This window comes from Etheostoma cragini, chromosome 21, assembly GCF_013103735.1.
Source record: "Etheostoma cragini isolate CJK2018 chromosome 21, CSU_Ecrag_1.0, whole genome shotgun sequence".
NCBI classification, from domain to species: domain Eukaryota; kingdom Metazoa; phylum Chordata; class Actinopteri; order Perciformes; family Percidae; genus Etheostoma; species Etheostoma cragini.
In genome coordinates this window covers 1,689,210-1,701,888 of record NC_048427.1, presented here as the reverse complement: position 1 = coordinate 1,701,888, position 12,679 = coordinate 1,689,210, and the positions used below count along the sequence as shown (strand labels likewise).

Sequence of the window (12,679 nt, the reverse complement as noted above, 5' to 3'; positions counted from 1 at the left end):
AGTATGTATGTATGTTTGTATAGTATGTGTGTATGTATAGTATGTAGTATGAATGTATGTATGTATATATGTATCTACATATCTTTCTAACCATCTATCTATCTCTCATGTGATTGCAGTAGACATGCAATAAAAAAAAATATAATCGATTATGAATCGGTAGAGCTTGAATCGCGATTCGAGTACGAATACATTTTTTTGCACACCCCTAGTTTAAATCATATAAAAGAAATCACTTCACGGGAGGAATAACTCAAAAATGCTTTGTTTAGCAATAAAGCATTTTTGACATGTTTAATTGCGGTGTAAATCTTAAGGGAGCCCCCAGCATCAGCAGATTATAGACAGAAAACTAAAGATGGAGGTAAGTATAAAAAAAAGCTAGATTGATTTAGGTGGAGCAGAACTCCGAGTCCTTCAGTCTGGAGGCTCATTAAGACAAGGATGGATGTTCGTCACCTTCACCTACTTGCTTCATAAACGTCAGCGAGTGCCAGCAAATGAGAGCCATTAGCCTTGAGTGGTGGTTGGACACAACATGCTGGCAGCAGACCAATCTACTTCATCAAACGCTGTAAAATCCATATGTGGATGTATGAAAACATCTTACAAATAGATGGTAAATCAATAATACTATACTAGTTTCAGCAGTTGTAATGCAATAATGGTTTGTTGCGTAAGGATGGTGAGTTAAAAGTGGCTGAAATAAGTAATTAACCGGCTGTTATGAGCAATTATTCAATGTTTTCTGGGGTGAGAAATCATTTGTCATGACACGTTTTTATGAAATAAAGTAGGAAAACATTATTAATCTCTGTTTTGGGGGGATTTAGTTTTGAAGATCTGGATCAGAAGCACTTTTGTGATAAATAACAATGTGTCTGAATGACTTGTAAAAGTAAAAGTAACAGTAAATAACCAAGAGTTTTTCGGTACCTTCCTCCTCTTTCTGGCCTGCGGGTGATTCTGTCCGTCCTGAGCCTTTCCCAGCAGGTCTGGAAACACCAGGGGTTTGAGCGAACGTGAGCGTGGGGTCCTGGGACAGCGAAACGGGTCCATCATCCGAAAGTCCCTTCCGTAGCGCACGGTGCAAAGAGAGCGTGAGCGTAGGCGCCCCGCAGAGTGCAGGCTGTTAACACCGATCATACTCAGAGACAACAATGTAAAAAACACTGGACATTAAAAATCGGTCCAAATGATTCAGTCTTTATTTTTGAGTCCTGCAGAAAATAAGTTGATCCGAAGTGTGAAATGATCGCCTGATCTGCACGCTGTCCAGTTGATGTGGATGTGCCGACAGACAGCTGGAAGTGAATTCAGCTGTTAATGAAAGCAGCCGGGGATCAGTGGAGTCGGCGTAGGGAGGCAACACATCATCAGTCTGCTGTCAGCGGCTATCAGCATGCATCAAACCCCAACAGTCGCGCCCCTGAGTGTCTTGATCAACGCCCACCAGGCAACACCGGGGAGCCCACATGACGCTGAATTATTGATAAGGCAGCCATGTATTATACATGTACAGAAACGACTCCTTTGCTGCAAATCAGGAAGGGAAGATTTTCTTCCGCAGGTGATAATACATCCAGCGCTTTTCTTCCAATGTGAGCGTTCAGTCTATGAAGTTCAAATGGAAAATAAACCTCAGTTCAATGTGTGATTTGTCCAGGTGACTGTGCGTAGAGGTGAGTGATCACACACTCTCAGCAGGATATGAGCCTCTGCCAAGTTACCCAAAGGTGACACCTGTCCAGCTGTCCCCTTTTAGAGAAAGCCAGTGACAACACACTACAGAGATGAAGGCTTAAACCTGCACTCACAGGAACACGCTTGCACGAGCACACACAGAGGGATAAAAGCGGACACTTTCACAGACGGTATGAAAAGCAGAGGTGTGAACGGACAACCAGCGTGAAACAGATGGGTGCAAAATGCGGAAATCAAGACGTAAAAAAGACACACAGGTCTACAATAAGCTCTTTATGCATGTATGAACACAAACACAGGCTAAAAAATAGAGGGAGGTACAGAGGGGTGGGAGGGGAGGACAGCCGCCTTCGGACTTCAGAGACGGGAATCCAAAGAGGAAGGTGGATTTAGTCACAAGCCCAAAAATACAATATAAATTAAAGAGGAGTAAATGCTAGAAAAAAAGAGGCGGATGGAGAAGAATCAGAGATTTAGCACTGCATGATAAAATGGATACCATCAGGTTTACAGTCACAGTGCTGATTGTCAGATTATCTCATTTCTTCCTGCTGCTCTCTGTCCATGTGTGGAGGTCCGCTGTGACTGTTTACCCCCTCCTCTGTGATCCACTTGTCTCAGTCGGTATTTTCTCTCAGACTCTTTGGTTTTCGTCTCTTCGCGTCGTACGTTCGGCAGGTTTTCGGTGTTTGAGGGAAAAAAATGCAGCTCTCCTTGCTGCTCTTCATGCCTTCCTCTTCAGCTGAGTGAAGAATGAGGATGTCTGGCTCATCTATCTGTTGCCATCTTTACGTCCAATCCAGCGCTCCCCTTGGTTCCCTTCTCCCTGCTGCTCCTGCTGCTGCAGAGGAGACGGAGAGGAAAGGAGAGCAGGCTGCCTGAATTGCAGAGCAAAAAACGACGCTGATAGAGACGGTGCTCTCGCTCTCTCTGCCTCCCTCTGCCTTTGCTTCATCAATGCGTACCTCCCTCCCTCCCTCTCTCTCTCAGTCATTGCTAGCAAATCACAGTCTGCCTCTTACACACTCATACACACGCACACAAATGCAGGCGAGGTTATGCACACATGCATGATTCCTTTTTTTTTGTTATATATACTCGCAATGGCAAATTAGAATTCAGTGCTAGACTTGTGGTAGAGACAGGTAAAGTGAGAGAAAAAAGGAACATGCAAAAACATGGGCAGAAAAGGGGCAGTGTGAAAAGTATTGTATATTGAGCAACGCTGTGAATTAAAGGAATAGTTGCACATGTTGGGAGGGATCAGAGTCAGTTCCATGTCTGAAGGCCCAAACGCACCAAAAACCAGCGGCGTTGAAAGCTGACTGTCCCCCCGTCTCACATCGCCTGTGTCTGGGCCAAAAAGATGCACATGAACACAACAAAGACCACAGCCAGCGGCCAACCAGCACGTACGTTCTGCACCTACTCGAGAGGAAATAACTCTCCACACCATCATGTGGCGGTAGACTGTATTCGGCCTTCAAAAAGGGAAACCCGTAAGGCTGCCTGACAGACTCAAGATGCTAGTTAGCTAGCTAACAAATTGACAACAAAGGATATTTACCAAGCGCTAGCAAACAATCAGACAATCAATCTTACGCTGTCTAGAATTTAGTCGTTTGCTTGATTTCGTCACTGTTTGCAAATCGTCTGATAAGCCACTGACAAGGGCCGACTACTGCTAACAATGCAGGAAAGAAATCTTTTCTACATTCAGTGAAACTATTCCCCACCCAAAATCAAATTTACCTCTGAGCCAAATCTTCAAATTCTTTTCGACAATTACTCCCAGAAAAATAACCAAAGCCAAACAAAGGAGAAAGCAGCAAAAAACGAGGCAACTCAGAACATTGGGCATCTGACAGAAACCTTTGCTCACAAGACAAATTGATGACATGTTTCCTCAAGAGAAATGGCCCCTAATGAATTATTGACTTGAAAGCGAGTAACTGGGACAACGTGAGCTACAGGAGTGTGACGGGAGATTTAATCACTCTGTCAGTCCCCCACTTGCATTGATTAGACTGATTTTAAGTCTGAAATCAAAACACAAGACTCCGAGCTCAGTTACACAAAAGAGCGAGAAAAAGTGCCTTATTATTTGTGTGTGTGTGTGTGTGTTTGATCACTCACTTTTATTTAACCTCCTCTGTGGGAGTAGAAACTGCTCGCCAAGAGGAGGAATGCGTTGCAGACAGGTATGAGACAGGAGTTGATGGTACATAAACGTCTTTTCAATAAACCATAAACATTTTGTCCCGTTAGAAAGTGCCCCCGCCTTCACCACACACACACACACACACACACACACAATAGCTATTTATTGAATGAGGTGTACAATGGTGAACACAATGCCGGCGGGAGTCGCTGAAAAAGTGACTTCAAGCACGAGACAAACGCATTTACATTATCGATGTAAAACTGGAAGCACAATCTTTCCCTAACCTTGATCCAAGTAGCCTTGGCACCCATGTGCGAGTCACAGGGTGGGAACAATAGTCCTGTACTTGGGTGCTCATCATCCACCCAAAACCACTTCCTTCAACCCTCATATCACAGACATTGTTGAATGCTCTACTTCTTTCTATTCCTTCTGTTGTTGTTGTTGTTTCATTACACAAAGGTTTAGGTGCATTAACTATTAAATGAATGCGTCTAAACCTCTGTGTGAACTGCACCAGGGTATTTGTTTTTTGTCCAATTGACAACCTCGTCCTCCTGCTTTTCTTCAGCCCTTTGCAAAATTTAAAACAATATAAAAGTTTAATGGGTGCTGCTGTGACCGAAGAAAACCGTCCCTCCCTCAAGACCAGCGTCTGTCTTTCGACATGCGCCACCAGGGTGGACATGTTGGCGAGCCGTGAGTTTAATCACGAGGGAAGATAAAGGAACATCAGCGAGCCGCTGGGGGAGGAAATGGAGCTACACCCAAAACAACCTGCATCAGGAGGACAGCCGGTTACAGGAGGAGGTCAAAGTTTCAGTGTTGATTTCTGATACTGCCTCTCTGCCTTCTCAGTCCTCTTATTCTTCCTTACCTTACGCTCTGTGGGCAGCAGCAGCTCGAGGGCTTGTAGCTCGAATCTCAAGAAAACCACTGAGTTGCCTTTAAACGAAGCACTTAACCCAGAGTTAGTCAAACGGAGCTGCAGCTCACTGCACAACACCTGCTTCCCAGAAGCAAGCCATACGACGGTGAAAGGCTAAATAAATCAGCCGTCTTTTTAAAATTATGTCTTCTATCAGTTTTCCTGTCTGCTGTCAGTCTCTCCAGCTCACTCAATATTTCACAGCCTGTCTAAATCTCTCCCTCTGTCACTCATGGCGAGTCCAGACTGCTTGGGGAGAGGGGGAGAGGATCCACACCCTCATGTCTCATGTCTCTGCTGACCTCAGCAGCTGTCTCCTCATCACACTCTCTCTCTTTCACTACCCTCTCTCTGTCCCTTCTCCTGCAAGAATTTTATAAAAATGTGTTTTACCATTTAAACAGTGACATTTTCCCCGCTGTACACACTGAACACGTAATGATACAGGTAAAAAGCAGCGTCTGTCTTTGGTTTCTCTCCCTCCTCGGACATGACCTGCCTGTCTCAGCCCGGGCCGGCGAGGCCGTCGAACCCTGCCACTGAAGCTGCTGTGCCGATTTCAGACCCATTCTACCGGCAGACGGACGGCAGCGACTCATTCAAGAATGGTCCCTTCTCCCACGTTTACAAATACAAATAAGTCATCCGTCTTTTCCCAAGCCATCAATGCTGCTGCGCAATCGATAACATCAGTGCACCTAATTACTGTTTGAGGAGCGCGGTTCGGGCGTCTTGATTGAGCTGTACAACATTTTCATTTAGCCAGAATTTGTTCTCCTGCTCTGGTGCGGGCTGGTAACCTACTTCAGTGATTCGTTAGATCACTCTTCAAGCTTTAAGCCCTGAGCAGTGCTGGAGAGAGAGAGAGAGACAGAGAGAGAGAGAGAGGGAGTGCAAACCTATGCATCTCTGAGCCTCACAATAAAGAAAGAAAGTTTCCTCTAAAGCACTAGCTTGGGCCGGCAGCCAGAGTTTCGGATTCTGCAGGGAGCTGCGGTAGCTACACAGCCGCTATGTTTTCCATGCAAGCTGGTATAAAGGAACAAGAAGTGGTGATGAAGGCTTAAAAGCTTATTGTAGCATTGGGACCCCAAGTCTTCATTACTTCTTTTTGAGGTAATTGCCAAAACAGCGAGCCACTTACAAACAGATTAGGTCCAAATGCAGTGCTGCAAAAACAGCTTTGACAAAAAAATGAGTAAGCAAATACATAAACAACTAGAATAAGAATAAAAGTGGACAAATTACAGTACAGCTAACTTTCTGGTTCACAAAAACCTTAGGAGGAAAACTTTGGCTCATTTATTTTCAATATATATTCACAATACTGATGTCAAATATGTAAATAAATAGTTTAGACATCTTTAAATAAGGGAAAGGGAAATACACTTATTTGCTTTCTGGTGGGCGATCTTCGGGTTACTTCACCACCATCACCAGTGTCTAGACTCCATCAGGGGGGATAAGTCTTGTTTCTGTACCCCTTTAGACATTATTTCACAACGATGGAGTCTATTCTCCAAAGACTGTACATTTCCTATTATAAATACTGTATGTACGATACATCTTTCATCATCAAAGTCTCTCCCGATTGAAATATATGTTGGTTAAATGTGAAGGTTGGTTAGCTTAGCTTAGCACAAAGACTGGAAACAGGGGGAAACAGCTAGCCTAGCTAGAGTTTGTTACCTTCAGACCACACTTTTTGCTACGCTAAGCTAACAGTCTCTGGCTGTAGCTTCATATGTAGCCAACTCATTTGAGAGTGCTATTGATCTAGCTGAAGCTAATGAGCATTTTTCCCAAAATGCCAAACCGTTTCTTTAATATCTTGACAACAATGTCCAGCTATGCAAGAAACATGACCAGCATCGTAACTTTAACCAGATTATTTAAACTACTTCATTTAGAGGAAAAAGTGAAAGAGAGCAAACTGGAAAGTTGCTGATAATTTCTTATAGCACTGGAAAAATCACAGACCAAGTCAAAGTGGAAACAGAAGTTTTGTCTTAAAACTGAGATGGATATTTTACACAGAGAATACTTTTAGAGTTTACCCTTGTTTTCTCTTTCAACTATGGATTACCTGGACTAGCTACTGCATGTTCCAGGAATGGGATTGCAGGTGAATGTTGTTGACTGGCCTCTGTGCTTGGTTTGTGAGCAGCCTGTCATTTCTCTGCTGACTGATAGTCTGGTGTGGGTAACTGCGGAAGGAATTATCCTCTCGAGTGCAATAAAATAGTTTATTGCCTCATTATAAACCCGGGAACAAGAACATGCTAATTGAGACAAACAAGCATCAGTACAGGAATAGACATGTGTACTGGGCTGTCCTGTGTGCACTCTGTGCAACCTCCATTTATCCTGTTGCTGGTGGGATGTAGTGACATGCACACCTATCAGCTCTGTACAATCGTATTGTCTTTGTCATATTTTAGGAAAATTTATTTCGATTTAAATTAGCACATAAAACTTAATCAACTTTAAGTCAAGTTACATGAACATATGGTTGGAATCTCATGCATGATTTAATTCTGCTCTGCGTTGGGCCTCAACAAAACAAAGCAACAACAAAAAATATCTTCAGGCGCAACAATGAAGCACTTTTGTTTAATGCACTGCTATTCAAAGTCTAAAACACATTTTTAAGACAAAATCTAAAAATAAAAAAATAAAATAAATAACACATAATGCAGTTATGTCTGGATACTAGCATCCCAGCAATCTAAGACCATTTATACTTGGTTTTAAAACTGTATCTGGGGCAATCAGATCACAAGTGGACAGCGCTAAATACAAGTGTAAACCACCAAGATGAATTGTGATCCAATTACCAAAACCACTACCGTCACACATCATTTGTAGTATAAATGCTAATGCATCCTGATGTTTCCCTGACAGGACGTGGCAGGAGCATGCAACATCATCAGCCTGCCAACACTCTTTGACTTGACCATTTTACAACAAGATGGACGAAGTGTTGACAATCGTTTTGCCCGATGCAAAGAGATGGATTCTGCTGACACAGCGATATCTCTTAAAGTCGCTCGTGCTGATCCCCAGATAATTATCACCCGAGCTCCCCTCAGCTTAACGAAGCGTTTCAGCATCTTTCAACTCATTGTTTGGGTTTTTCGGGCCTCTAACTTTACAGATTTGGTTCACTCTTGTTGGTCTCATAATATTTTTAGCTGCAGAAGGCAGCTGGTTACTAAAAAAAATATATATATTAAAGTAAAAAGGTCTTTCCAAGTATTATGTTGGTGTGCTGGAAAGTGTATAAGAGAGGGTTTTATGCCTGTCACTGTCCACTGCAGTTTAAAGTCATACATAGGTCCCAAGTAACCAAATTAAAAATAAAACCAAATTCGTCTATTGTTCTTTTGTCTCATTCCAACAAGTTAATCAACCACTGAAACAATTTTGGATACAATATGTACATTATTAGTATTTGCCTAAAGAAAAACCATAATAAAAGTATTTGGAAACAGAGAGAGAGGGTTTTGAAGCCAAAGCTGCACACGCTCAGTTCAGGAGATTGCTCCATTCTGCTCCTCTATTGTGGTGGTAATAGGAAACATATCACAAGGTATAATCAAAGGAGAAAGAAAAGGAATAAATGAGAGAGAGAGGAAGAATTAGAGTCGAGAGAGTTATAGAAGAAAAAACGGTGGACCTAATTGATGCTGACAGACAGAGGGTAGTGGACCTGAGGGACAGAGGTGGCAGGAGGTGTCGAGGGGATGAAAAGCCCCTCTTATTATTTTCCAGTCCAGCAGGCAGCTGATATTCTGTCTTAGCTACAGGGCTACTGTGTTTCCTCCTGTCCCTCAGAGCAAAGCCTCAACATATGGCGCAGTCTTAAATACATTTTACTGAGCGTTATGATGGATGTGGACCATATTATTGCAGAGTTTTGACTTTTATGTAAGTCTTTCTCCATAATGCATAAATGTCAAACCTAAGACTGCCTGAAATGCATCATTACATTAATTAATATATAATATTGTTGACATATTTCACACTTTGACCTGCTGGTAGTGCCACAGAAAAAAAGAGAGCTAAGGATCCTCAAAGTCAGGCTTCATCCTCTCTGTTCCATGATTATCTGAACCAAATGTCAAGGTAATCCATCCAGTGGTTCTTGAGATATTTCACTCAAAAGCACGTATATCATCGTCTTAGTGGCACGAGATCAAAAGTCAGAGGATCATTAAAGTTATCGGGGTTCATCCTCTGGAGAGAATAAATGTCTGTACAACATTTCATAGCAATATGTTAAATAGTTAGATAGATTTTAGTCTGGGCCAAAATGGTGGACCAACCAACAAACATTGCCTTTCATAAGATAAAAACAAAAACATAAAACACTTGCTCCTGTGCAATTCAAATAGACGTAAATATCTAAATATACAGGTTTTCTTTCTTTTTCCAAACTTTTAAACCCTCCAAACCGGCCAAAAATAACATGTTTTTCTAGGAAAACTAATGCAGAATGGGCAACATTTTTATCAGTGACATGTTGTCCATATCGTATTGTTATATGAATTTACTCTCCACCAACATAAATACCAACAAAATAGATTACTTTAACTGCTGTGGAGTCACGAGTATGTTGATGAAAAATACTTTCTAATGTACATTTGAAAACCATATTGTTTAAATATGTAAAGACAGATTTGAAAATAAAGATCTAGAAGGGAAATGAGAAAGAATAAATGAATGACTAATAACTTTGTGTAAAATAAGTATGAGGTACAAGGGTTTGGATGAGAATGTGAAACACTTTAATCTGAGAGAAAAGAGGGGCACAAGGACGATAGAGAAACGAAGCAAAGTTGTGATGGAAGCACAATGGTCGCTGTAATGCTGTTGCAGAAAGGGTGACAGACAAAACAAGTGTTGAGTCTGGCACAGTGTGTGAGACATACACAACCCGAGTGTGTTGCAGTAGTTGTTGTAGTGCAGAACAAGCATCAAGGAGAGAAGAAGCCGGAGTGACGGATTTCTTAGGCTCATTTCTAATGTATTTACAGAACAAACAAAACCCAGATTCCAGACACAGACCAGGGGAAATGGAAAAGCAAAAGAATGAGTGGAGGAAATGATGGAGGGAGGGGGAGAGGAATGGCATTTACTTTGCTGCAGGAAATGATTGAGAGATAACAGAGAAAAAGGGATAGAATAAACTAGAAAGACAAATAAACTAGAAAGATAAAGGTACAAAGAGGAGGTTCAAGATTTTGAATTAAGTTGCATTACAAAAACGAGTTCTTCCATAGAGATTTAGTCATTAAATATTTATTTATTAAAACTAGCTTGCTAATATGTGAACTGAAGAGTGTTACAGGGAAATTAGACCCTGTGCACGTGACGTCACACTCTACTTGTGTGAATTACACGTATGAACGCCATGACGGACGGCGTGCGTGTTCACTCATATAATAAAATGGTTATTTCTTATGGGGTCTGGTCTTCTGTAGGCTTTGTGTTATGTCTGGTTTGAGTCATTGTGTTAACAAGGGGAACACACTCCTAAGGTTCCTTTGATATTTAATGTATCACAAACTGGCCCATATTAAATCACTACTAGTTTTTTTAAGGATTCATATTTGGGCATTTTTAGGCCATTATTGACAGAACAGCTAAAGAAATGAAAGTTAAACTTATTATGACAGATTCTATTGTAATTGGACGATGATACAGATGTTTTACAGCAACCGATTTACACATTCCTCACACCTTTGCTATCTACAGTGGACTGGACTTTTTTTTTATTTTGACAATTTATGTACTCATAATGTACACATCCCAGGGAAATATTTTTCCTTTAAAGAAACTATTGATACTAAAATATAGAACATTTAGAAGTTTTTCTACTTTATTTGACCAACTCAGACTGCTAAAGCATCACACTGATATTCTTCATGGCCAGTATAAACAGAAAATAAGTATCAACTCTTAAAGCAATAGTGCGTAGTTTCTGTCACCCCCCCCCCCCCCCCCCCCCCCCCGAAGGAATTCTAAGTAATTAGGACAAAACTGTCGGCGCAACGACATGATACAAGCCTTCCGTGATATCTGGTGCGACACAATCCAAGAGACAAGAAAGAAAAGCAGAGGACAGAGAGCATTAGGAGAGATGACGGGTCAGGAGTGGAGAGACAGAACAGGGTGGAGGTGAAAGAGTGCAGATAAAGGTGGAGGTGAGACACAGCCTGAGGATGGAGATTAAACTGCATGGCAGCTTAACAGAGCCAAGATAAGGAGCACGTGAGAGTGGGCCGGCACAACATTTAGAGAATCAGAGAACAAAGGAATGAGAGAAATGAGAGCGTAGCTCTAGGGTAAAAAAGAGTCTCATTGAGAGCAAAAGAGACTTAAAGAGCTCGTGGAAAGTGGAAGGCCTGATTAAAATGGCTGTTCCTGGATCTAGCATTAATAAAAGAGCTAATGCACGTCCGTGGGACTGTTTCTTTCACTCTCTGCCTCGGTTAGCTCCCGGTCGCATGGATACTATCTGCCCTTAATAACTGCTTTTCATTTCTGAATTCATTTCAGCACAATGATGTGCCCCCCCCCCCCCCCCCCCCCCCCCCCCCCCCCCCCCCCCCCCCCCCCCCCCCCCCCCTCTCTCTCTCTCTCTCTCTCTCTCTCATGAATTATAAATACCCCAACCCAACTTGTTGACTGGCTCTCTGGGGCCCTGTGGCATGTTGACGGACCACTCTGCAGACAAAACTAATCAACGACATCATCATTAGGCGCACCAATGGACAGACAGCCTGCCCTGATTGGGTTATTTTGCCACATCATGGGGCCCCAGGCCTCTGTCTGAACCCTGTCTGATGGCTTACAGTCTATCGCAGCCAAACTCAGCTGGGCTGAGCTAACATCCCTAATCTAATGCTGCTGAAGTCACGCACAGATACCCGAGGGCAGGCTACATCTCCTCGTCTCCAGATCACATAACAATTAGTCCTTCAGCCGTAGCTGGGGTGTACCAGGAAGTGGCGGGCCGCGGCAGGCCTCTGATTGGAGGCCTCTGGAGATGAGAGCAATGCCAGCTGGCAGTGAGCGCCGGACAGACAGCCAGGCTCAGGCCAATACAATGCCGGCACACACAGTTTGCTCGCTCTCATTTGAGATGTGTGTCTGTGCATGACAGCATGTGTGTGTGTGTGTGTGTGTGTGTGTGTGGGCCAGGTTTTGCTACATTTGTGGGGACCAAAAACTTTGAATACAGTATACTTATGGGGACCTGACAGCTTTGTGGGGACAAAATGCTGGTCCCCTTAACGTTAAAGGGCTTTTTGAGGAATAAGACTTGGTTTTAGGAGTAGGGTTAGAGTTAGGTTATGGTTAGGGTTAGGGTGAGGTTTAAGGTTAGGCATTTAGGTTTGAGGGTTAAGGTTAGGGTTAGGGTGAGGGTTAAGGTTAGGCATTTAGGTTTGAAGGTAAAGGTTAGGGTAGGGTGAGGGTTAAGGTTAGGCATTTAGGTTTGATGGTTAAGGTTAGGGTTAGGGTGAGGGTTAAGGTTAAGCATATAGGTTTGATGGTTATGGTTAGGGTTAGGGTTAGGGTTAAGGTTAGGCATTTAGGTTTGATGGTTAAGGTTAGGGTTAGGGTAAGGGTCAAGGTTAGGCATTTAGGTTTGATGGTTAAGGTTAGGGTTAGGGTAAGGGATAAGGTTAGGCATTTAGGTTTGATGGTTAAGGTTAGGGTTAGGGTAAGGGTCAAGGTTAGGCATTTAGGTTTGAAGGTTAAGGTTAGGGTTAGGGTAAGGGTTAAGGTTAAGCATATAGGTTTGATGGTTAAGGTTAGGGTTAGGGTAAGGGTCAAGGTTAGGCATTTAGGTTTGATGGTTAAGGTTAGGGTTA

General features: G+C 42.6%; 1 protein-coding gene across 4 annotated transcripts in view; it reads right to left on the bottom strand.

Moving 5' to 3' along the window:
* The window catches only part of LOC117936499 (PH and SEC7 domain-containing protein 1-like), a 69,819-nt gene that overhangs the window by 18,443 nt on the left and 38,697 nt on the right, over positions 1-12,679 (bottom strand). The gene's annotated exons all lie outside the window — the stretch shown is intronic.